At 44.7% G+C, this 26,779-nt stretch overlaps 1 pseudogene; it reads right to left on the bottom strand.

The window, feature by feature from the left end:
- Positions 1 to 1,876: 1,876 nt before the first annotated feature.
- The window catches only part of LOC121551190, a 40,999-nt pseudogene continuing 16,096 nt past the window's right edge, over positions 1,877 to 26,779 (bottom strand).

Below are 26,779 nucleotides of genomic sequence, written 5' to 3'. Positions count from 1 at the left end.
GTGTAAATCAGTCCCTGATTAGAGGGCAACAATGAAAAAACGCAGTGGAACTGGCTTCACGTCGAGGTCCAGAGTTGAGTTTGTGTGTCCTATGGGAACAGCCGAAGAACCCTTTTAGGTTCTAGATAGCACCTTTTTCTCTAAGAGTGTACAGCCAATTCAAACTACATTAACAATCAACTGGTGCAGAGCCATGTCAAGTGATAACACTCGACACAAAATGAACCAGGGTTCAATCCCCATCTACCTTTTCTACTGTGCCTTCCATCCTCATCTAGATCCCCCTGTAAATCAAATCTGTCTAAGAAGAAAGAAGTAAGCCTTCTCTGAACCAGAATGGCCCATAGAGCAGCAGCCTATTACCTGTTTCTGTAGGTTGATGCAGCTGGATGTACAACCCTCTGGACAGGATGCTCGTCTGTCACAGGGCCTTACCCACAATACATCTCCTTAATGCTGAGTATCAAATCGAACCCCCAACCTTCCAATCTCAGGACGGACACTAACCACAAAGTCTCTGAGTTGTTAGATCTGTCTAAAGTGTTTGGGGTGAGTTGATTGCAGGACAGAGGCTCAAGGAGAGGGTATGGCTAAAACAGGGAGAGGTGGGATAAAACTAGAGGGCATCCATAGAGATGGATAGAGGGCACACTTGCCACAAAGCTTGTTTAGCATGGCCAGTGCCACTGAAAGTTTTAACAGTCTTTAAGTAGTCAAATGGGTGGGACGTCCTATGGGTTAAGGGAGATCACAGAATTCACACAGAATTCCATCCAGGTCAGCAAACCTTGGCTTTATTCCTGTTTAGACTATACACACTGCAGTAGAGCAGGTGGTGGTATGCACCTTTTCACTTTGTTTACGTACCGCCGATAAACTTGTAGAAGAAGAAATTGACTACTTTAAAAGGGAGATAGCCCTAAATGCCACTGTCCATGCTGTCACTGATGCGAAAACAGCAAATGGGGTGGGCCCTCTTTCCAACTCAATGGGTGCACCATGGAAGATTTTTTAAAGCCCCATGGCAGGACATCAGAGCAGCACTTGATAGTGTTGTGTGTGTTTGAGTTTCACAACCTTGCAGTCAGACCGGACAGAATCACTGATCTAAATAACATCCTAAATAACTACAATTCTGTGCTTCGCCATTGGTCAAACGGATTCCCTGAAACCGTGGGTTTTATCGTCTTGTGACTGCAAACTTGTAGACTGACATGATAAAGTACAACCCATACAGTCCCCCACACAGAGTCAGAAAGGGTTAGAACAGAGGTATTCAACTCTTACCCTACAAGGTCCGGAGCCTGCTGGTTTTCTGTTCTACCTGATAATGAATTGCACACACCTGGTGTCCCAGGTCTAAATCAGTACCTGATTAGAGGCGAACAATGAAAGAAATGCATTGGAGCTGGCTTCAAGGTCCAGAGTTGAGTTTGAAGGGATTAGAACATTTCAAATCACCCTTGTAGTATGCTCCCCTCTCAAACTGTTTTGGTCTCTTGCTTTTCCCTCATGTTGATATCTTACAACTTTCTAGTACTGTGATACTAGTGAATGGTCCCACATGGTGGACAACTGATGTTTTCCTGTCTTTGTTATAATTAATTCAAATGTGCTATATAATCTGTAGCAGGACCAGACATTGGCCCTGTTCGACTACTCTTTAAATACATCCTCCAAGTAATCACTGATCTGACATGCAAGGTTGCTTACATCAGTCATGTCAAATCAGTGATTACTTCAAGGAAGGGAAGAAGGATTGTATTGCATCGTGAGTCCCGTGTAGCTCAGTTGGTAGAGCATGGCGCTTGCAACGCCAGGGTTGTGGGTTCGATTCCCACGGGGGAGCCAGTATGAGAAAAAATGAAAAATAAAATGTATGCATTCACTAACTGTAAGTCGCTCTGGATAAGAGCGTCTGCTAAATGACTAAAATGTAAAAAGTTGTAATTCAAACAGGGCCATTTGGGCTACTCTGGGCTACACACACAGGGTCATTTGGGCTACACACACAGGGCCATTTGGGCTACTCTGGGCTACACACACAGGGCCATTTGGGCTACTCTGGGCTACTCACACAGGGTCATTTCGGCTACACACACAGGGCCATTTGGGCTACACAGGGCCATTTGGGCTACTCTGGGCTACACACACAGGGCCATTTGGGCTACTCTGGGCTACACACACAGGGCCATCTGGGCTACACACACAGGGCCATTTGGGCTACTCTGGGCTACACACACACAGGGCCATTTGGGCTACTCTGGGCTACACACACAGGGCCATTTGGGCTACTCTGGGCTACACACACAGGGCCATCTGGGCTACACACACAGGGCCATTTGGGCTACTCTGGGCTACACACACAGGGCCATCTGGGCTACACACACAGGGCCATTTGGGCTACTCTGGGTCTGCTATTCTACACCATTAATTTGGGCATTTTGGAAGCTGATTTCTTGTCCTCTTTGGAAGCAGTGAGTATGTTCGGGAGAAGTGTTGGGCAATCATTGTACTGATAACACTGTTGTTGAAGACAACAGTAAACATCACAACAAGAAATATTAACGTGAAAAGCTGCCTTTATTCAGGCATCCAGATAATAATTTAAGTACCGGTATACAGCATGTAATGCCTTTTTGTATAGGCTGTGTGAGTGACCAAAATTAGCAGATTTGATTAAGTATTCTCTGTTGTTGATGTTGGCAATGTCACTTGAAAAAAACAACAACATTTAGATAACATATGCTTTTTTTGGAAAACAAATCAAATATAATAAAATAAACACAAATAAATAACTTTCTACACATTTTCACTTTTTACCAATACAAAACAAAAAAGTGGGAGTGGCCTCCCATTTGCAGCTAACGTAGAAAGGAGAGTAGTGAAAATGTTCCCCAGTCAGTCTGTGTACTGTATCTTTGTGGGTTGAGCTGTGAACCCAGGTGGGAACCTGGTCCCCCCTCTCTCCTTCACTCTCCATACTGCCCCTCTCTCCTTCACCCTCCATACTGCCCCTCTCTCTTTCACCCTCCACGTACTTCAGGGGTCGTCGGAGGTCGCGCCAGGTTAGTACTCCCATAGACAGGAGGGGTCCACGGTTGCGGCGTCACCCTTCAGCGCGCCGCTGTCCCCACGTAGGTACTTGCCGTTCTTGCCCTTGATTCCCACTCGCCCGTGCTCCAGGAACTCCAGGAAGAAGTCCTCAGGCTTGTCTCCGTCTGAGCACACCAGGCCGCTGCTGGAGACGTACCAGAACTTTCCACCCACGCCTGAGTGGAGATGGACAACGTTATTGTTAGTTAGAGATGAAGAGTCACATACTTAATTTGGTGTACGTTGTAGTAATACTGATAGGACTATGACACCTTTTACTCTAAGACAGCAGGACACAGTAATACTGATAGGACTATGACACCTTTTACTCTAAGACAGCAGGACACATGCAGATAGAACATTTACACATACGTGGGACATGAAAACATACACACACATGCAAACATGCGTACATGCATCCATGCAAGCACACACACACACACATCCACCCTCCACCCGCACACACACACACACGGCACACACTGACTTTTTATGTGGTAGGCGCCATCGCTGAAGAGCAGTGAGAAGATGTCATAGACGGATCGGTTGGCATCCAGCGTGTTGGAGCTCTTATGATGACACACAAAACCGTTCTCCCCTCGCAGGATCAACATGGGCCGATTAATGAGCTTCATCAGGAAGAGCTCATCATCACCTGCAACACAACAACAGGAAGATAGAATAACAATAATGACAATAATAACAATAATAATAACAATAATGACAATAATAACAATAATAATAACAATAATGACAATAATAACAATAATAACAATAATAATAACAATAACGACAATAATAACAATAATAATAACAATAATGATAATAATAATAACAATAATAACAATAATAATAGCAATAATGACAATAATAATAACAATAATAATAACAATAATAATAATTTGGTGGGTGCTTATATCTGTCCTACATCCCACATCTACAAGTGTGTATTAATACGCATGTGTGAATTGGAACCCACTGGGCACAGACGTCAGTCCAACATCTATTTTTGATTTACATTTGGTTGACTAATGTGAATTCAACGTGAAATCAACAAAAAATGTCACCATGACATTGAATTTAAGTTGGGTGAAAAAATGACACACTTCCTTTAGGTTGATGACTTTTTGCAAATCCAATCATTTTTCCACCCTGATTCAACATCCTCACCTTGAATATGTTTGTTGAAATTACATGGAAACAATGTTGATTCAACCAGTTTTTGCCCAGTTTTTTGCATATCCCAACTCCTCCTGAGAGTGGGGTCACAGCCAGGTGAGGCTTTAATAACATCTTGTTTGACAGAAAAGGACTGGCCATAGGGTGGCAGGGCGGTAGGGCCATAGGGACGTAGGGCCATAGGGCGGTAGGGACGTAGGGCCGTAGGGCGGTAGGGCCGTAGGGCCATAGGGATGTAGGGCGGTAGGGTGGTAGGGCGGTAGGGACGTAGGGCGGTAGAGACGTAGGGCGGTAGGGACGTAGGGACGTAGGGACGTAGGGACGTAGGGACGTAGGGCGGTAGGGCCGTAGGGACGTAGGGCGGTAGGGCGGTAGGGACGTAGGGCAGTAGGGACGTAGGGACGTAGGGCGGTAGGGCGGTAGGGCGGTAGGGCAGTAGGGGAGTAGGGGAGTAGGGACGTATGGGCAGTAGGGACGTAGGGCAGTAGGGACGTAGGGACGTAGGGACGTAGGGCAGTAGGGACGTAGGGCAGTAGGGACGTAGGGACGTAGGGCAGTAGGGACGTAGGGACGTAGGGCAGTAGGGACGTAGGGACGTAGGGACGTAGGGCAGTAGGGACGTAGGGACGTAGGGCAGTAGGGACGTAGGGCGGTAGGGCGGTAAGGACGTAGGGCCGTAGGGCCGTAGGGACGTAGGGCAGTAGGGACGTAGGGACGTAGGGCCGTAGGGACGTAGGGCGGTAGGGCCGTAGGGACGTAGGGACGTAGGGCAGTAGGATCTTAGGGCAGTAGGGACGTAGGGACGTAGGGCGGTAGGGCGGTAAGGACGTAGGGACGTAGGGCAGTAGGGACGTAGGGACGTAAGGCAGTAGGGACGTAGGGACGTAGGGACGTAGGGGAAGTAGGGCGTAGGGCGTAGGGGCGTAGGGACGTAGGGCAGCCAGGGACATAGGGGCGTAGGGGCAGTAGGGACGTAGGGCAGTAGGGACGTAGGGACGTGGGGCGTAGGGACGTAGGGCAGTAGGGACGTAGGGCAGTAGGGACGTAGGGACGTAGGGACGTAGGGCAGTAGGGACGTAGGGACGTAGGGCAGTAGGGACGTAGGGACGTAGGGACGTAGGGCGGTAGGGACGTAGGGCAGTAGGGACGTAGGGACGTAGGGCAGTAGGGACGTAGGGACGTAGGGCGGTAGGGCCGTAGGGACGTAGGGCGGTAGGGCCGTAGGGACGTAGGGCGGTAGGGCGGTAGGGACGTAGGGCAGTAGGGACGTAGGGACGTAGGGCGGTAGGGCGGTAGGGCGGTATGGACGTAGGGTGGTAGGGACGTAGGGACGTAGGGACGTAGGGCGGTAGGGCGTTAGGGACGTAGGGACGTAGGGCAGTAGGGACGTAGGGACGTAGGGCGGTAGGGACGTAGGGCAGTAGGGACGTAGGGCGGTAGGGACGTAGGGACATAGGGACGTAGGGCAGTAGGGACGTAGGGCAGTAGGGACGTAGGGCGGTAGGGCGGTAGGGACGTAGGGACGTAGGGCGGTAGGGCAGTAGGGCATTAGGGACGTAGGGACGTAGGGACGTAGGGCGGTAGGGCCGTAGAGCCGTAGGGACGTAGGGACGTAGGGCGGTAGGGCGGTAGGGCGGTAGGGCCGTAGGGCCGTAGGGACGTATGGACGTAGGGCGGTAGGGCCGTAAGGACGTAGGGCAGTAGGGGCGTAGGGCAGTAGGGACTTAGGGCAGTAGGGACGTAGGGCGGTAGGGCCATAGGGACGTAGGGACATAGGGACGTAGGGCAGTAGGGACGTAGGGACGTAGGGACGTAGGGCAGTAGGGACTTAGGGCAGTAGGGCAGTAGGGACGTAGGGCGGTAGAGCCATAGGGACGTAGGGACGTAGGGCAGTAGGGCAGTAGGGATTTGGGCAGTAGGGCAGTAGGGACGTAGGGCAGTAGGGACGTAGGGCAGTAGGGCAGTAGGGCAGTAGGGACGTAGGGCAGTTTGGCCAAATGCCAGATGGGCCACTGATTTTAGCCCAGTGGATCTGTCAGAATTCTATTTTTAATCTAGTAATGGGGCCCGAGAGGAAAAATGGGCCAGTGTGGGAAATGCCCGGGCCGATTTCTGGTCCCAGTCCATCCCTATCCTTTGATCACCACTGATCTTCTATTCTTCCGCTTTTTCGTCCTCTGATCAGGTGCCAATTCTCTTTAAACATGACATGTGCTCATTCATCCCTCAGTTGTGGTGAGCACATTCCACGTGACACGTTGTAGCGGTATTGTTAGAGAGGGTAAAGATAACGTGATCTCTATGCTAAATGAATCACATCAGAGATTTGGATCTCGAAGCACTTACCTACGGAATCGCTGACGGCCGAAAGCTGCCCGTTCTTTTTGGTGCACACGTACTTCCCATTGCTTGCCTTCAGTGCTACACTGCGGCCGAGCCATTCAATATGAAACATTGTGTTGGCCTCCCTGTGGTTGTCCGGATGGGGGAGGAAAGAAAACAATGAAAATAAAGCTTATTTTTTAAAAGTTGAATTTCTTGGAAGGTTGTTTAAAAAATATCTAGTTTTATTGTTTAAACCAAAGTGTTTTCGATGAATGCCCTCATAAGCGACATTATGTAAAACTGCTCCTTTACAGTTGAAGTCGGAAGTTTACATACACCTTAGCCAAATAGTTAGTTTTTCACAATTCCTGACATTTAATCCTAGTAAAAGTTCCCTGTCTTAGGTCAGTTAGGATCACCACTTTATTTTAAGAATAATAGTAGAGAGAATGATTTATTTCAGCTTTTATATCTTTCATCACATTCCCAGTGGGTCAGAAGTTTACATACACTCAATTAGTATTTTGTAGCATTGCCTTTCAATTGTTTAACTTGGGTCAAACGTTTCGGGTAGCTGTCCACAAGCTTGAGGTCAGGGCTTTGTGATGGCCTCTCCAATACCTTGACTTTGTTGTCCTTAAGCCATTTTGCCACAACTTTGGAAGTGTGCTTGGGGTCATTGTCCATTTGGAAGACCCATTTGCGACCAAGCTTTAACTTCCTGACTGATGTCTTGAGATGTTGCTTCAATATATCTACATCATTTTCCTTCCTCATGATGCCATCTATTTTGTGAAGTGCAACAGTCCCTCCTGCAGCAAAGCACCCCCACAGCATGATGCTGCCACCTCTGTGCTTCACGGTTGGGATGGTGTTCTTCGGCTTGCAAGCAACCCCCTTTTGGCGGTTTTGGAGCAGTGCCTTGCTGAGTTGCCTTTCAGGTTGTGTCGATATAGGACTCTTTTTACTGTGGATATAGATACTTTTGTACCTGTTTCCTCCAGCATCTTCACAAGGTCCTTAGCTGTTGTTCTGGGATTGATTTGCACTTTTCGCACCAAAGTACGTTCATCTCTAGGAGACAGAATGCGTCTCCTTCCTGAGCGGGATGACGGCTGCGTGGTCCCATGGTGTTCATACTTGCGTACTATTGTTTGTACAGATGAACGTGGTACCTTCAGGCGTTTGGAAATTGCTCCAAAGGATGAACCAGACTTGTGGAGGTCTACATTTTTTTTCTGAGGTCTTGGCTGATTTCTTTTGATTTTCCCATGATGTCAAGCAAATAGGCACTGAGTTTGAAGGTAGGCCTTGAAATACATCCACAGGTACACCTCCAATTGACTCAAATGATGTCAATTAGCCTATCAGAAGCTTCTAAAGACATGACATCATTTTCTGGAATTTTCCAAGCTGTTAAAAGGCACAGTCAACTTAATGTATGTAAACTTCTGACCCACTGGAATTGTGATACAGTGAATTATAAGTGAACTAATCTGTCTGTAAACAATTGTTGGAAAAATTACTTGTGTCATGCACAAAGTAGATATCCGACTTGCCAAAACTATAGTTTGTTAACAAGACATTTGTGGATTGATTGAAAAACGAGTTTTAATGACTGATTTGGTTATTATTTGACGAGTTGAATCATGTGTGCTAGTTCTGGCAACACAACATCTGAATGTCCAACAGATAATGTTAGCATGTTAGCAAGAATGTCAAAAATAATGAATTGGGAAACCGTCTGTAGCCAACTCTGTGGTGTGCATTCTCATGACAAACTAGTGAGTGTAAAATAGATACATACACCTCCGTGGCTGTGGACTGGATCCCTCCGTGGGAGACCAGTGTCCAGTAGTTACCGCCGTTGGTCCTAAACATGCACTTCTTGCTCTCCTTATCAATCTCCATCTGGAAGGTCTCCATGTCTGTCTCCACATCCTGGTTGGCTGAGATGCTCACACCTATAACGATACAACACAACAAACTTTATTGATCCGTTATACAGAGACAACAACAAAACTCTTTTGATCCGTTATACAGAGACAACAACAAAATGTTATTGATCCATTATACAGAGACAACAACAAAACTGTATTTATCCATTATACAGAGACAACAACAAAACTTTATCGATCCATTATACAGAGACAACAACAAAGCTTTATTGATCCATTGACAGTTGAGATAATAATGCCATGGCTCGAAGTCGAAGGGCGTTACAATGACGATGATTACAAGGTCTTTTCACGAGCCAGTTACACTCAAAGGTGATTTGCAGGAGAACCATGGACACAGCAGTGATGTGACAGCTCATTACAGAACTGTCTGTCTGTCTCTCCTCTCTTCTCCTCTAGTGTTACACAGCTCAGGGACTCACAGCACAAAACCTGGTCAGGCCGACAGTGATATTCTTATATCCCTGGCCTTGTCTGAATGGGCTGTGTGGCGTGGACAGTGGTGTAAAGTACTTAAGTAAAAATACTTTAAAGTACTACTTAAGTAGTTTTTCTGGGGTATCTGTACTTTACTTTACTATTTATATTCTTGAGAACTTTTACTTTTACTTCACTACATTCCTAAAGAAAATATGATACTTTTTACTCCATACATTTTCCCTGACAACCCAAAGTACTCATTAGAATTTGAATACTTAGCAGGACAGGAAAATTGTGAAATTCAAGCACTTATCAAGATAACACGTGGTCATCCCTACTGCCTTGGTCTGGCGGACTCACTAAACACAAATGCATCTTTTGTAAATCATGTCTGAGTGTTGGAGTGTGCCCCTGGTTATCCGTACATTTTAAAAACAAGAAAATGGTGCCATCTTTTTTTATTTTTTTTATTTCACCTTTATTTAACCAGGTAAGCCAGTTGAGAACAAGTTCTCATTTACAACTGCGACCTGGCCAAGATAAAGCAAAGCAGTGTGATAAAAACAACAACACAGAGTTACATATGGGGTAAAAAACATAAAGTCAAAAAAATACAACAGAAAATATATATACAGTGTGTGCAAATGTAGCAAGTTATGGAGTTAAGGCAATAAATAGGCTATAGTGCAAAATAATTACAATTAGTATTAACACTGGAATGCTAGATGTGCAAGAGATTATGTGCAAATAGAGATACTGGGGTGCAAAAGAGCAAAAATAAATAACAATATAGGGATGAGGTAGTTGGGTGGGTGGGCTAATTTCAGATGGGCTGTGTACAGGTGCAGTGATCGGTAAGGTGCTCTGACAACTGATGCTTAAAGTTAGTGAGGGAGATAAGATTCTGCCTTGCTTAATATAAGTAATTTGAAATGATTTATACTTCTACTTCTACTTTTGATACTTAAGTATATTTAAAACCAAATACTTTTACTCAAGCACTATTTTACTGGGTGACTTTCACTTTTACTTGAGTAATTTTCTATTAAGGTATCTATACTTTCACTCAAGTATGACAATTGGGTAGTTTTCCCACCACTGGCCATGGATGTGTGGTTAAGGTTAGGTACGCTGGATCATGTCTTGTAGGCTGAAGCTTTAGACATCATATTAATTTGGCATGCTGAGTTCTTCCTCGTAGAGCTTCTCGACCTAGATAGGATATAAAGGATATTTGGTTGGTGCGTATAACCAATAAACAGTTCAGCACAAAACTGGGTAGGTTCACACACAAAGTAAACAGATTTATGTTCCTTTTCATTTTGTGATTTTAATGTATTTTTTTATCTCTGTATCATCCAACCCCATATATGAGCTCCTTCCAAGCATCCACATTTCCTCCCTTGATACAAGCCCACATCTTTTTATCACTTCCACTCATAAATGCACTCTGCTCCTTTTTAGTGCAGGACTGTCAGGACAGAACATTGCCAATGTCTCATGTTAAACAGTAGAATAGCCCTGGTCTTCTCGGTGTGTAAATCTGCACGTATACCCTCATGTTGTGAGCAGGGGGGATATTATGCAAACACCGCTACTGCAGGACTGTGAGCTCATAAAGCACACATTGTACCTAAATAAAAAATGATGAGGACATAAACACATTGCACCAACAATCTAAATGTGCTATATTACTGGGGCATTACCGCTGCAACCTTGTCTCGGAACAAAATGTATTATATTTGAACAAGATCTGTGCCGCTCCATTTAGTATTACAGTGGGGAGAACAAGTATTTGATACCCTGCCGATTTTGCAGGTTTTCCTACTTACAAAGCATGTAGAGGTCTGTAATTTTTTATCATAGGTACACTTCAACTGTGAGAGATGGAATCTAAAACAAAAATCCAGAAAATCACATTGTATGGTTTTTAAGTAATTAATTTGCATTTTATTGCATGACATAAGTATTTAATCACCTACCAACCAGTAAAAATTCTGGTTCTTACAGACCTGTTAGTTTTTCTTTAAGAAGCCCTCCTGTTCTCCACTCATTACCTGTATTAACTGCACCTGTTTGAACTCGTTACCTGTATAAAAGACACCTGTCCACACACTCAATCAAACAGACTCCAACCTCTCCAAAATGGCCAAGACCAGAGAGCTATGCAAGGATATCAGGGATAAAATGGTAGACCTGCACAAGGCTGGGATGGGCTACAGGACAATAGGCAAGCAGCTTGGTGAGAAGGCAACAACTGTTGGCGCAATTATTAGAAAATGGAAGAAGTTCAAGATGAGGGTCAATCACCCTCGGTCTGGGGCTCCATGCAAGATCTCACCTCGTGGGGCATCAATAATCATGAGGAAGGTGAGGGATCAGCCCAGAACTACACGGCAGGACCTGGTCAATGACCTGAAGAGAGCTGGGACCACAGTCTCAAAGAAAACCATTAGTAACACACTACGCCGTCATGGATTAAAATCCTGCAGCGCACGCAAGGTCCCCCTGCTCAAGCTAGCGCATGTCCAGGCCCGTCTGAAGTTTGCCAATGACCATCTGGATGATCCAGAGGAGGAATGGGAGAAGGTCATGTGGTCTGATGAGACAAAAATAGAGCTTTTTGGTCTAAACTCCACTCGCCGTGTTTGGAGGAAGAAGAAGGATGAGTACAACCCCAAGAACACCATCCCAACCGTGAAGCATGGAGGTGGAAACATCATTCTTTGGGGATGCTTTTCTGCAAAGGGGACAGGACGACTGCAATATATTGGGGGGAGGATGGATGGGGCCATGTATCGCGAGATCTTGGCCAACAACCTCCTTCCCTCAGTAAGAGCATTGAAGATGGGTCGTGGCTGGGTCATCCAGCATGACAACGACCCGAAACACACAGCCAGGGCAACTAAGGAGTGGCTCCGTAAGTAGCATCTCAAGGTCCTGGAGTGGCCTAGCCAGTCTCCAGACCTGAACCCAATAGAAAATCTTTGGAGGGAGCTGAAAGTCCGTATTGCCCAGCGACAGCCCCAAAACCTGAAGGATCTGGAGAAGGTCTGTATGGAGGAGTGGGCCAAAATCCCTGCTGCAGTGTGTGCAAACCTGGTCAAGACCTACAGGAAACGTATGATCTCTGTAATTGTAAACAAAGGTTTCTGTACCAAATATTAAGTTCTGCTTTTCTGATGTATCAAATACTTGCAATAAAATGCAAATTAATTACTTAAAAATCATACAATGTGATTTTCTGGATTTTTGTTTTAGATTCCGTCTCTCACAGTTGAAGTGTACCTATGATAAAAAAATACAGACCTCTACATGCTTTGTAAGTAGGAAAACCTGCAAAATCGGCAGTGTATCAAATACTTGTTCTCTTGTTCAATGTAATAGCGGTCATACAATATAATGTATAATACAAATTGTAGGACGTATAGTATCCTACGTCTTGATCGCACCAGTTTGCTTTGACCCGTTTAGTATGATATATTACCTTCAACTGCTGTAGTATCATATGCTACGTTAAGTTAGGGGTTAAGGTTAAGTTTAGGGTTAGGAGTTGGGTTATAGTGTGAAGGTTAGGGTTATATAACATGCTAAGTACTTACAAAGTAGCTTAAAAGTAGTAAGTAGTTGCAAAGTTCCTAATTAGCTAAAATGCTAAAGTTGTCTGTGATGAGATTCAAACATGCAATCTTTGGGTTGCTAGATGTTCGCGTTATACACCCACCCATCCACCCCAACCAACCACCTTCCTTTAGTTTTTGCCTTAAGTAACCTACTGTCATACCAAACGTAACATATCATACTAATATGAGTGTTCCGGATTTACATAGGCCAATGTAATGTAACCTAACGTAAAGCAACATACAGTGATGGAAAAAAGTATTTGATCCCCTGCTGATTTTGTACGTTTGCCCACTGACAAAGACATGATCAGTCTATAATTTTAATGGTAGGTTTATTTGAACAGTGAGAGACAGAATAACAACAACAAAATCCAGAAAAACGCATGTCAATAATGTTATAAATTGATTTGCATTTTAATGAGGGAAATAAGTATTTGACCCCTCTGCAAAACATGACTTAGTACTTGGTGGCAAAACCCTTGTTGGCAATCACAGAGGTCAGACGTTTCTTGTAGTTGGCCACCAGGTTTGCACACATCTCAGGAGGGATTTTGTTCCACTCCTCTTTGCAGATCTTCTCCAAGTCATTAAGGTTTCGAGGCTGACGTTTGGCAACTCGAACCTTCAGCTCCCTCCACAGATTTTATATGGGATTAAGGTCTGGAGACTGGCTAGGCCACTCCAGGTCCTTAATGTGCTTCTTCTTGAGCCACTCCTTTGTTGCCTTGGCCATGTGTATTGGGTCATTGTCATGCTGAAATACCCATCCACGACCCATTTTCAATGCCCTGGCTGAGGGAAGGAGGTTCTCACCTAAGATTTGACGGTACATGGCCCCGTCCATCGTCCCTTTGATGCGGTGAAGTTGTCCTGTCCCCTTAGCAGAAAAACACCCCCAAAGCATAATGTTTCCACCTCCATGTTTGACGGTGGGGATGGTGTTCCTGGGGTCATAGGCAGCATTCCTCCTCCTCCAAACACGGCGAGTTGAGTTGATGCCAAAGAGCTCGATTTTGGTCTCATCTGACAACAACACTTTCACCCAGTTCTCCTCTGAATCATTCAGATGTTCATTGGCAAACTTCAGATGGACATGTATATGTGCTTTCTTGAGCAGGGGGACCTTGCGGGCGCTGCAGGATTTCAGTCCTTCATGGCGTAGTGTGTTACCAATTGTTTTCTTGGTGACTATGGTCCCAGCTGCCTTGAGATCATTGACAAGATCCTCCCGTGTAGTTCTGGGCTGATTCATCACCATTCTCATGATCATTGCAACTCCACAAGGTGAGATCTTGCATGGAGCCCCAGGCCAAGGGAGATTGACAGTTATTTTGTGTTTCTTCCATTTGCGAATAATCGCACCAACTGTTGTCACCTTCTCACCAAGCTGCTTGGCGATGGTCTTGTAGCCCATTCCAGCCTTGTGTAGGTCTACAATCTTGTCCCTGACATCCTTGGAGAGCTCTTTGGTCTTGGCCATGGTGGAGAGTTTGGAATCTGATTGATTGATTGCTTCTGTGGACAGGTGTCTTTTATACAGGTAACAAACTGAGATTAGGAGCACTCCCTTCAAGAGTGTGCTCCTAATCTCAGCTCGTTACCTGTATAAAAGACACCTGGGAGCCAGAAATCTTTCTGATTGAGAGGGGGTCAAATACTTATTTCCCTCATTAAAATGCAAATCAATTTATAACATTTTTGACATGCGTTTTTCTGAACTGTTTTGTTGTTATTCTGTCTCTCACTGTTCAAATAAACCTACCATTAAAAGTATAGACTGATCATTTATTTGTCAGTGGGAAAACGTACAAAATCAGCAGGGGATCAAATACTTCTTTCCCTCACTGTATCATACTAAATGGAGTGGCACAGATTTTAGTCAAATAGAGGGCATTCGGAAAGTATTCAGACCCCTTGACTTCTTCCACATTTTGTTACGTTACAGCCTTATTCTAACATTTATTACATTACGTTTAATCTCTCATCAATCTATACACAATAGCCCATAATGACAAAGCAAAAACAGTTTTTTAGAATTTTTGCAAATCTATAAAAAATTAAAAACTTAAATATCACATTTACATACAGTACCAGTCAAAAGTTTGGACACACCTACTCATTCAAGGGTTTTTCTTAATTTTTACTATTTTTTACATTGTAGAATAATAGTGAAGACATCAAAACTATGTATTAACACATACTGAATCACGTAGTAACCAAAAAAGTGTTAAACAAATCAAATATATTTTATATTTTAGATTCTTCAAATAGCTGTCATCAAGGCAAAGGGTGGCTATTTGAAGAATCTCAAATATAAAATATACTTTGATTTGTTTAACACTTTTTTGTTTACTACATGATTCCATATGTGTTATTTCATAGTTTTGATGTCTTCACTATTATTCTACAATGTAGAAAATAGTAAAAAGAAAGAAAAACCCTTGAATGAGTAGGTGTGTCCAAATCTTTGACTGGTAGTGTATTCAGATCCTTTGTTGAAGCACCTTTGGCAGCGATTACAGTCTCGAGTCTTCTTGGGTATGACGCTACAAGCTTGGAACACTTGTATTTGGGGAGTTTCTCCCATTCCTTTCTGCAGATCATCTCAAGCTCTGTCAGGTTGGATGGGGAGCGTCGATGCACAGCTATTTTCAGGTTTCTCCAGAGATGTTCGATTGGGTTCAAGTCCGGGCTCCGGCTGGGCCACTCAAGGACATTCAGAGACTTGTCCCGAAGCCACTCCTGCGTTGTCTTGGCTGTGTGCTTAGGTCGTTGTAGTCTCCTGAGTGGCGCAGTGGTCTAAGGCACTGCATCGCAGTGCTAGCTGTGCCACTAGAGATCCTGGTTTGAATCCAGGCTCTGTCGCAGCCGGACGCGACCGGGAGACTCATGGGCGGCGCACAATTGGCCTAGCGTTGTCCAGGGTAGGGGAGGGAATGGCCGGCAGGGATGTAGCTCAGTTGATAGAGCATGGCGTTTGCAACGCCAGGGTTGTGGGTTCGATTCCCACGGGGGACCAGTATGAAAAAATAAAAAATAAAATATGTATTCACTAACTGTAAGTTGCTCTGGATAAGAGCGTCTGCTAAATGACTAAAATGTAATGTAAAATGTTGTCCTGTTGGAAGGTGAACCTTTGCCCCAGTCTGACGTCCTGAGTGCTCTCTACCTTGCTCGACCCTGACTAGTCTCCCAGTCCCTGCCGCTGAAAAACATCCCCACAGCATGATGCTGCCACCACCACTGTAGGGATTGTGCAAGGTTGACTAGATTGTGCAAGGTTTCCTCCAGATGTAACGCTTGGTATTCAGGCCAAAGAGCGCAATCTTGGTTTCATCAGACCAGAGAATCTTGTTTCTCATGGTCTGAGTCCTTTAGGTGCCTCCAAGCGGGCTGTCATGTGCCTTTTACTGAGGAGTGGCTTCCGTCTGGCCACTCTACCATAAAGGCCTGATTGGTAGAGTGCTGCAGAAATGATTGGCCTTCTGGAAGGTTCTCCCATCTCCACAGAGGAACTCTGGAGCTCTGTCAGAGTGACCATTGGTTTCTTGGTCACCTCCCTGACCAAGGCCCTTCTCCCCCGATTGTTCAGTTTGGCCAGGAGGCCATCTCTAGGAAGAGTCTTGGTGGTTCCTAACTTCTTCCATTTAAGAATGATTGAGGCCACTGTGTTCTTTGGGACCTTCAATGCTGCAGACATTTTTTGGTACCCTTCCCCAGATCTGTGCCTCGACACAATCCTGTCTCGAAGCTCTACGGACAATTCCTTCGACCTCATGGCTTGGTTTTTGCTCTGACATGCACTGTCAACATTGGGACCTTATATAGACAGGTGTGTGCCTTTCCAAATCATGTCCAATCAATTGAATTTACCACAGGTGGACTCCAATCAAGTTGTAGAAACATCTCAAGGATGATCAATGGAAACAGGATGCACCTGAGCTCAATTTCGAGTCTCATAGCAAAGGGTCTGAATACTTATGTAAATAAGGTATTTCTGAATTTTATTTTTAATACATTTGCTAAAATTTCTAAAAAACTGTTTTCACTTGCCATTATGGGGTATTGTGTGTAGATTTTTTTATTAACATTTTTTTATTTCACCTTTATTTAACCAGGTAAGCCAGTTGAGAGCAAGTTCTCATTTACAACTGCGACCTGGCCAAGATAAAGCAATGCAGTGCGATAAAAATTAGGATTTTTATTTATTTAATCCATTTTAGATTAACGTAACAAAATGTTGAAAAAGTCAAGGGGTCTGAATACTTTCGAAAGCACTGTATAATACGTTTTGCTCTGAGACCAGGATGGGCCACTATGGAGTTCAGCCTTATAGTGTGTTACTGGCTTTGGGTTCAGCTGTATAGTGTGTTATTGGTTTTGGGTTCAGCTGTATAGTGTGTTATTGGTTTTGGTGCATGAAAAGGGGCAGGAGTTTTCCCTGACTACGTGACCTGACCAGGAAATCTCTGGGTCCTAGGTATAGCTTAAAACTCTGGGCCATAGGCATAGCCTAGAACTCTGGGTCCTAGGTATAACCTAAAACTCTGGGTCCTAGGTATAGCCTAAAACTCTGGGTCCTAGGTATAGCCTAAAACTCTGGGCCATAGGCATAGCTTAAAACTCTGGGCCATAGGCATAGCCTAAAACTCTGGGTCCTAGGTATAACCTAAAACTCTGGGTCCTAGGTATAGCCTAAAACTCTGGGTCCTATGTATAGCCTAAAACTCTGGGTCCTATGTATAGCCTAAAACTCTGGGTCCTAGGTATAACCTAAAACTCTGGGTCCTAGGTATAGCCTAAAACTCTGGGTCCTATGTATAGCCTAAAACTCTGGGTCCTATGTATAGCCTAAAACTCTGGGTCCTAGGTATAACCTAAAACTCTGGGTCCTAGGTATAGCCTAAAACTCTGGGTCCTAGGTATAGCCTAAAACTCTAGGTCCTAGGTATAGCCTAAAACTCTGGGTCCTAGGTATAGCCTAAAACTCTGGGTCCTAGGTATAACCTAAAACTCTGGGTCCTAGGTATAGCCTAAAACTCTGGGTCCTATGTATAGCCTAAAACTCTGGGCCATAGGCATAGCCTAAAACTCTGGGTCCTATGTATAGCCTAAAACTCTGGGTCCTATGTATAGCCTAAAACTCTGGGTCCTAGGTATAACCTAAAACTCTGGGTCCTAGGTATAGCCTAAAACTCTGGGTCCTAGGTATAGCCTAAAACTCTAGGTCCTAGGTATAGCCTAAAACTCTGGGTCCTAGGTATAGCCTAAAACTCTGGGTCCTAGGTATAACCTAAAACTCTGGGTCCTAGGTATAGCCTAAAACTCTGGGTCCTATGTATAGCCTAAAACTCTGGGCCATAGGCATAGCCTAAAACTCTGGGTCCTAGGTATAGCCTAAAACTCTGGGTCCTATGTATAGCCTAAAACTCTGGGTCCTATGTATAGCCTAAAACTCTGGGTCCTAGGTATAACCTAAAACTCTGGGTCCTAGGTATAGCCTAAAACTCTGGGTCCTAGGTATAGCCTAAAACTCTGGGTCCTAGGTATAGCCTAAAACTCTGGGCCATAGGCATAGCCTAAAACTCTGGGTCCTAGGCATAGCCTAAAACTCTGGGTCCTGTGTATAGCCTAAATCTCTGGGTCCTATGTATAGCCTAAAACTCTGGGTCCTAGGTATAACCTAAAACTCTGGGTCCTAGGTATAGCCTAAAACTCTGGGTCCTAGGTATAGCCTAAAACTCTGGGTCCTAGGTATAGCCTAAAACTCTGGGTCCTAGGTATAGCCTAAAACTCTGGGTCCTAGGTATAACCTAAAACTCTGGGTCCTAGGTATAGCCTAAAACTCTGGGTCCTAGGTATAACCTAAAACTCTGGGTCCTAGGTATAGCCTAAAACTCTGGGTCCTAGGTATAGCCTAAAACTCTGGGTCCTAGGTATAGCCTAAAACTCTGGGTCCTAGGTATAGCCTAAAACTCTGGGCCATAGGCATAGCCTAAAACTCTGGGTCCTAGGTATAGCCTAAAACTCTGGGTCCTAGGTATAGCCTAAAACTCTGGGTCCTAGGTATAGCCTAAAACTCTGGGTCCTAGGTATAACCTAAACTCTGGGTCCTAGGTATAGCCTAAAACTCTGGGTCCTAGGTATAGCCTAAAACTAAGACCAGGAGTTATCTTCTAATCAGGTAATGTGGACAGGAAAAACGCCTGGCCTCTAAACACAGCATGCATGTCCCACTGATTTGGGATCTCCCTGAGGTTTGAAAGTCATGCAAACCAAAGAGGAAGTCCCCGGAGGTGAGAGGACCAGGGTGGTGTTCATTAAAACTGACTGAAACGTTGCATTGCATGCTCGAATGAACACGACCCTGGGAGAGGTGGTGTGAGAGTCGACCTTGACACCGCCACGCCCTAATGAACACGACCCTGGGTGAGGTGGTGTAAGAGTCGACCTTCACACCGCCTTGCCCCGAGGTATCCCGCTGCTCGGATGAGCCTGTCATTTGCACGTCCTGTCTTATCCTGCCAGTTTATCTCGCACAGCAGATTACACGTGTCCCGAGGTGATCCCAAGTTGTGACACTTACATTGTGATAAAAAAATGATTCAATAAATATGTCTGGTAGTCTTGTGACAGACGAACCAGCGCACATGTGGGATTAGGTTCTGGGTGCCAAGATGATATGTTGGGTAACATATGTAGGCCTAAGTACAGTGCCTTCAGAAAGTATTCACACCCTCAATTTATTCCACATTTTGCTATGTTACAGCCTGAATTCGAAATGGATTAAACATTTTCTCACCCATCTACACACAATACCCCATAATGACCAAGTGAAAACATGTTTTTAGACATTTTTGCAAGTTATTGAAAATGAAATAGAGAAATATCTAATTTACGTAAGTATTCACACCCCTCAGTCAATTATTTGTAGAAGCATCTTTGGCAGTGATTACAGCTGTGAGGCTTTCTGGGTAAGTCTCTAAGTGCTTTCCACACCTGGATTGTGCGACATTTGCCCATTAATCTTTTCTAAATTCTTCAACCTCTGTCAAATTGGTTGTTGATCATTGCTAGACAACCATTTTCAGATCTTGCCATAGATTTTTAAGTAGATTTATCTCGGCCACTCAGGAACATTCACTGTCTTCTTGGTAAGCAACTCCAGTGTAGATTTGGCCTTGTGTTTTATGGTATTGTCCTGCTGAAAGGTGAATTCATCTCCCAGTGTGTGGTTGAAAGCAGACTAAACCAGCTTTTCCTCTAGGATTTTGCCTGTGCTTAGCTCCATTCTGTTTGTTTTTATCCTGAAAAACTCCCCAGTCCTTAATGATTATAATCATACCCATAACATGATGCAGCCACCACCATGCTTGCAAATAGGAGAGTGATACTCTGTAATGTGTTGTATTGGATTTGCCCCAAATACAACACTTTTGTATTCAGGACAAAAAGTTAATTGCTTTGCCATATTTGTTGGGCAGTATTACTTTAGTGCCTTGTTGCAAACAGGATGCATGTTTTGGAATGTTTTTATTCTGTACAGGCTTCCTTCTTTTTACTCTGTCAATAAGGTTAGTATTGTGGCGTAACTACAATGTTGATGATCCATCCTCAGTTTTTAAACTCTGTAACTGTTTTAATGTCACCATTGGCCTTATTGTGAAATTCCTGAGCGGTTCCCTTCCTCTCTGGCAACTGAGTTAGGATGGACGCCTGTATCTTTGTAGTGACTGGGTGTATTGATACACCATCCAAAGTGTAATTAATAACTTCACCATGCTCAAAGTGTGCCCTTCTTTGCGAGGCATTGGAAAACATCCCTCGTCTTTGTGGTTTAATCTGTGTTTGAAATTCAATGCTCGACTGAGGGACCTTACAGATAATTGTATGTGTGGAGTACAGAGATGAGGTAGTCATTCAAAAATCATGTTAAACACTATTATTGAACACAGAGTGAGTCCATGCATCTTATTATGTGACTTGTTAAGCACATTTTTACTCCTGAACTTATTTAGGCTTGCCATAACAAAGGTGTTGAATACTTATTGACTCAAGACGTTTCAGTATTACATTTTAAATTCATTTGTAAACATCTTGAAAAACATAATTCCACTTTGACATTATGGAGTATTGTGTGTAGGCCATTGACAAAAAATCTCAATATAATCCATTTTAAATTCAGGCTGTAACACAACAAAATGTGGAAAAAGTCAAGGGATTTGAATACTTTCTGAAGGCACTGTATATATTTGCTTGCAAGTGTCCCCTTCAGGTGTTTCCAGACCTGGGTTCAAATCATATCTGTTTGAAAGCTTTTAAATGCTTTGAGTGTTTGATTGAGTCTGCCTTGAGCGCCAGATGTGCAGGGTTTGCACTTTTTGGACTAGTCCATTGCGCCAGGTAAGCTTAATCAAACGCAGCCCAAAGTAGTTGATAGAAAATAATACTGAATCCAGCTCTTGCTTATCACCACTGACCCCTCACTCCACCCATACAGTGGTGTAATACCATTGTGTAATAGCATTATCTCCACCATGTGGTACTGTAGGGAAGCACAGCTACTGCAACAATTCTAGAAATACTCAAATGAAGGACTGGAAATGTATTTGGACAAACCTGATGCGGCCAAATAAATGTTGGGAAAGGCCCATCATCAACAGGCATAGATATTGACTGAGATACAAATAGGTTTGAAAAGTGCAGCATTCACAATAGATAACAAGTAAGCAACAATGACGTCTGGAAATGATGTATTAAATATGAACTCCAGGATCTTAAGCACAACAAATTCGTAACATATCATATGAATTTCACATAATATATCTATAAATATATATATATACATACTACCAGTCAAAAGTTTAGACACACCTACTCATTCAAGGGTTTTTCTTTATTTAAAATTGTTTTTACATTGTAGAATAATAGTGAAGACATCAAAACTATGAAATAACACATATGGAATCATGTAGTAACCAAAAAAGTGTTAAACAAATCAAAATATATTATATATTTGACATTCTTCAAATAGCCACTCTTTGCCTTGATGACAGCTTTGCACACTCTTTGCATTCTCTCAACCAGCTTCATGAGTTAGTCACCTGGAATGCATTTCAATTAGCAGGTATGCCTTCTTAAAAGGGGGGGGTTATGCAGAAGATAGCCCTATTTGGTAAAAGACCAAGTCCATATTATGGCAAGAACAGCTCAAATAAGCAAAGAGAAACAACAGTCCATCATTACTTTAAGACATGAAGGTCAGTCAATACGGAACATTTCAAGAACTTTGAAAGTTTCTTCATGTGCAGTCGCAAAAACCATCAAGCGCTATGATGAAACTGGCTCTCATGAGGACCGCCACAGGAAAGGAAGGCCCAGAGTTATCTCTGCTGCAGAGGATACATTCATTAGAGTTAACTGCATCTCAGATTGCAGCCCAAATAAATGCTTCACAGAGTTGAGTCACAGACACATCTCAAAAATCAACTGTTCAGAGGAGACTGCGTGAATCAGGCCTCCATGGTCGAATTGCTGCAAAGAAACTACTACTAAAGAACACCAATAATAAGAAGAGACTTGCTTGGGCCAAGAAACCCTTGGTCTGATGAGTCCAAATTTGAGATTTTTGGTTCCAACCGATGTGTCTTTGTGAGACGCAGAATGGGTGAATGGATGATCTCCGCATGTGTGGTTCCCACCGTGAAGCATGGAGGAGGTGTTATGGTGTGGGGGTGCTTTGCTGGTGACACTGTTGGTGATTTATTTAGAATTCAAGGCACACTTAACCAGCATGGCTACCACAGCATTCGGCAGTGATACGCCATCCCATCTGGTTTGCGCTTAGTGGGACTATGATTTGTTTTTCAACAGGACAATGACCCAAAACACACCTCCAGGCTGTGTAAGGGCTATTTGACCAAGGAGAGTGATGGAGTGCTGCATCAGATGACCTGGCCTCCACAATCGCCTGACCTCAACCCAATTGAGATGGTTTTGGATGAGTTGGACGGCAGAGTGAACGAAAAGCAGCCAACAGGAGCTCAGCATATGTGGGAACTCCTTCAAGACTGTTGGAAAAGCATTCCTCATGAAGCTGGTTGAGAGAATGCCAAGAGTGTGCAATGCTGTCATCAAGGAAAAGGGTGGCTATTTGAAGAATTTATTTAGATTTGTTTAACACTTTTTTGGTTACTACATAATTCCATATGTGTTATTTCATAGTTTTGATGTGTTCACTATTATTTACATTTTAGTCATTTAGCAGACGCTCTTACAGGAGCAATTAGGGTTAAGTGCCTTGCTCAAGGGCACATCGACAGATTTTTCACCTAGTTGGCTCGGGAATTAGAACCAGCGACCTTTTGGTTACTGGCACAACGCTCTTAACCACTAAGCTACCTGCCGCCCCTACAATGTAGAAAATAATAGAAAAACCCTTGAATGACTAGGTGTCCAAACTTTTGACTGGTACTGTATATACACTGCTCAAAAAAATAAAGGGAACACTTAAACAACACAATGTAACTCCAAGTCAATCACACTTCTGTGAAATCAAACTGTCCACTTAGGAAGCAACACTGATTGACAATAAATTTCACATGCTGTTGTGCAAATGGAATAGACAACAGGTGGAAATTATAGGCAATTAGCAAGACACCCCCAATAAAGAAGTGGTTCTGCAGGTGGTGCCCACAGACATTCACTTTTGAATGCTGGCGGTGCTTTCACTCTAGTGGTAGCATGAGACGGAGTCTAGAACCCACACAAGTGGCTCAGGTAGTGCAGCTCATCCAGGATGGCACATCAATGCGAGCTGTGGCAAGAAGGTTTGCTGTGTCTGTCAGCGTAGTGTCCAGAGCATGGAGGCGCTACCAGGAGACAGGCCAGTACATCAGGAGACGTGGAGGAGGCCGTAGGAGGGCAACAACCCAGCAGCAGGACCGCTACCTCCGCCTTTGTGCAAGGAGGAGCAGGAGGAACACTGCCAGAGCCCTGCAAAGTGACCTCCAGCAGGCCACAAATGTGCATGTGTCTGCTCAAACGGTCAGAAACAGACTCCATGAGGGTGGTATGAGGGCCCGACGTCCACAGGTGGGGGTTGTGCTTACAGCCCAACACCGTGCAGGACGTTTGGCATTTGCCAGAGAACACCAAGATTGGCAAATTCGCCACTGGCGCCCTGTGCTCTTCACAGATGAAAGCAGGTTCACACTGAGCATGTGACAGACGTGACAGAGTCTGGAGATGCCGTGGAGAACGTTCTGCTACCTGCAACATCCTCCAGCATGACCGGTTTGGCGGTGGGTCAGTCATGGTGTGGGGTGGCATTTCTTTGGGGGGCCGCACAGCCCTCCATGTGCTCGCCAGAGGTAGCCTGACTGCCATTAGGTACCGAGATGAGATCCTCAGACCCCTTGTGAGACCATATGCTGGTGCAGTTGGCCCTGGGTTCCTCCTAATGCAAGACAATGCTAGACCTCATGTGGCTGGAGTGTGTCAGCAGTTCCTGCAAGAGGAAGGCATTGATGCTATGGACTGGCCCGCCCATTCCCCAGACCTGAATCCAATTGAGCACATCTGGGACATCATGTCTCGCTCCATCCACCAACGCCACGTTGCACCACAGACTGTCCAGGAGTTGGCGGATGCTTTAGTCCAGGTCTGGGAGGAGATCCCTCAGGAGACCATCCGCCACCTCATCTGGAGCATGCCCAGGTGTTGTAGGGGAGGTCATACAGGCACGTGGAGGCCACACACACTACTGAGCCTCATTTTGACTTGTTTTAAGGACATTACATCAAAGTTGGATCAGCCTGTAGTGTGGTTTTCCACTTTAATTTTGAGGGTGACTCCAAATCCAGACCTCCATGGGTTGATACATTTGATTTCCATTGATCATTTTTGTGTGATTTTGTTGTCAGCACATTCAACTATGTAAAGAAAAAAGTATTTAATAAGATTATTTCATTCATTCAGATCTAGGATGTGTTGTTTAAGTGTTCCCTTAATTTTTTTGAGCAGTGTATATTGTTTGCAGAATGTAATATCAAAGAAATGGATGACGTAGTACACAATTTGATGATGTTGTACACAAAAAACGGGACCCACTTTGGGCTCGTGAGCACCACTTTCAAAACTACTGTCAGAAATTATACAAATGTTTGAGAGCACATCTTTAATGAAGGTACATTCAGTACAATATATAGCTAAGCTTCCAACATATAAAATATAATCATTTTCTAAATGTTGCAACATTACAAACTCAACCCTTCACTTTAGTGCATTATTCAATCAAGTCTAGTGTTAAAGTGACTCTGCATAGATAATAAACAGTGAGCAACAGCAGTGTAAAAATGTAAATAGTCCGGGTGGCCATTTGATTAATTGTTCAGCAGTCTTATGGCTTGGCGCTCTGGTACCACTTGCTGTGCGGTAGCAGAGAGAACAGTCTATGACTTGGGTGACTGTAGTCTTTGACAATTATTTGGGCCTTCCTCTGACACCGCCTACTATTAGGTCCTGGATGGCAGGAAGCTTGGCCCCAGTGATGTACTGGGCTGTACTCGCTACCCTCTGTAGCGCCTTACGGTCGGATGCCGAGCAGCTGCCATACCAGGCAGTGATGCAACCGGTCAAGATGCTTTCGATGGTGCAGCTGTAGAACTTGTTGAGGATCTTGGGACCCATGCCAAATCTTTTCAGTCTCCTGAGGGGGAAAAGGTGTTGTCGTGCCCTCTTCACGACTGTCTTGGTGTGTTTGGACCATGATAGTTTGTTGGTGATGTGGACACCAAGGAAATTGAAACTCTCGACCCGCTCCACTACAGCTCCGTCAGTATGAATGGGGGCATGTTAGGCCCTCCTTTTCCTCTAATCCACGATCAGCTCTTTTGTCTTGCTCACGTTGAGGAAGAGGATGTTGTCTCTGACCTCCTCCCTATAGGCTGTCTCATCGTTGTCAGTGATCAGGCCTACCACTGTTGTGTCGTCAGCAAACTTAATGATGGTGTTGGAGTCGTGCTTGGCCACGCAGTCGTGGGTGAACAGGGAGGACAGGAGGGGACTAAGCACGCACCCCTGAAGGGCCCCCGTGTTGAGGATCAGCGTGGCAGATGTGTTGTTGCCTACCCTTACCACCTGGGTGTGGCCCGTCAGGAAGTCCAGGATCCAGTTGCAGAGGGAGGTGTTTAGTCCCAGGGTACTTAGCTTAGTGATGAGCTTTGTGGGCACTATGGTGTTGAACGCTGAGCTGTAGTCAATGAACAGCATTCTCACATAGGTTTTTATTTTATTTTATTTTTTTAGCCATTTTAGCAGACGCTCTTATCCAGAGCGACTTACAGTTAGTGAGTGCATACATTATTATTATTATTATTATTATTTATTTTTTCATACTGGCCCCCCGTGGGAAACGAACCCACAACCCTGGCGTTGCAAACGCCATGCTCTACCAACTGAGCTACATCCCTGCCGGCCATTCCCTCCCCTACCCTGGACGACGCTGGGCCAATTGTGCGCCGCCCCATGGGTCTCCCGGTCGCGGCCGGCTACGACAGAGGTGTTCCTTTTGTCCAGGTGGTAAAGGGCAGTGTGGAGCGCGATTGAGATCGCGTCATCTGTGGATCTGTTGGGGCGGTATGCGATTGGAGTGGGTCTAGCGTTTCCGGGATGATGTTGTTGATGTGAGCCATGACCAGCCTTTCAAAGCACTTCATGGCTACCGACGTGAGTGCTACGGTGTGGTAGTCATTTAGGCAGGTTACCTTCGCTTTCATGGGCACAGGGACTATGGTGATCTGCTTGAAACATGTAGGTATTACAAACTCGGTCAGGGAGAGGTTGAAAATGTCAGTGAAGACACATGCCAGTTGGTCCGTGCATGCTCTGACTACACGTCCTGGTAATCCATCTGGCCCCGCAGCCTTGTGAATGTTGACCTTTTAAAGGTATTGCTCACATCGGCTACGGAGAGCGGGATCACACAGTCGTCCGGAACAGCTGGTGCTCTCATGCATGCTTCAGTGTTGCTTGCCTCGAAGCGAGCATAAAAGGCATTTAGGTTGTCTGGTAGGCTCGTGTCACTGGGCAGCTCGCGGCTGGGTTTCCCTTTGTAGTCCGTAATAGTTTGCAAGCGTTGCCAAATCCGACGAGCGTCAGAGCCGGTGTAGTAGGATT

Source organism: Coregonus clupeaformis, unplaced genomic scaffold (genome assembly GCF_020615455.1).
Source record: "Coregonus clupeaformis isolate EN_2021a unplaced genomic scaffold, ASM2061545v1 scaf0047, whole genome shotgun sequence".
NCBI lineage: Eukaryota > Metazoa > Chordata > Actinopteri > Salmoniformes > Salmonidae > Coregonus > Coregonus clupeaformis.
The sequence above is the reverse complement of the archived record's forward strand: the minus strand, read 5'-3'. Positions and strand labels throughout refer to the sequence as shown.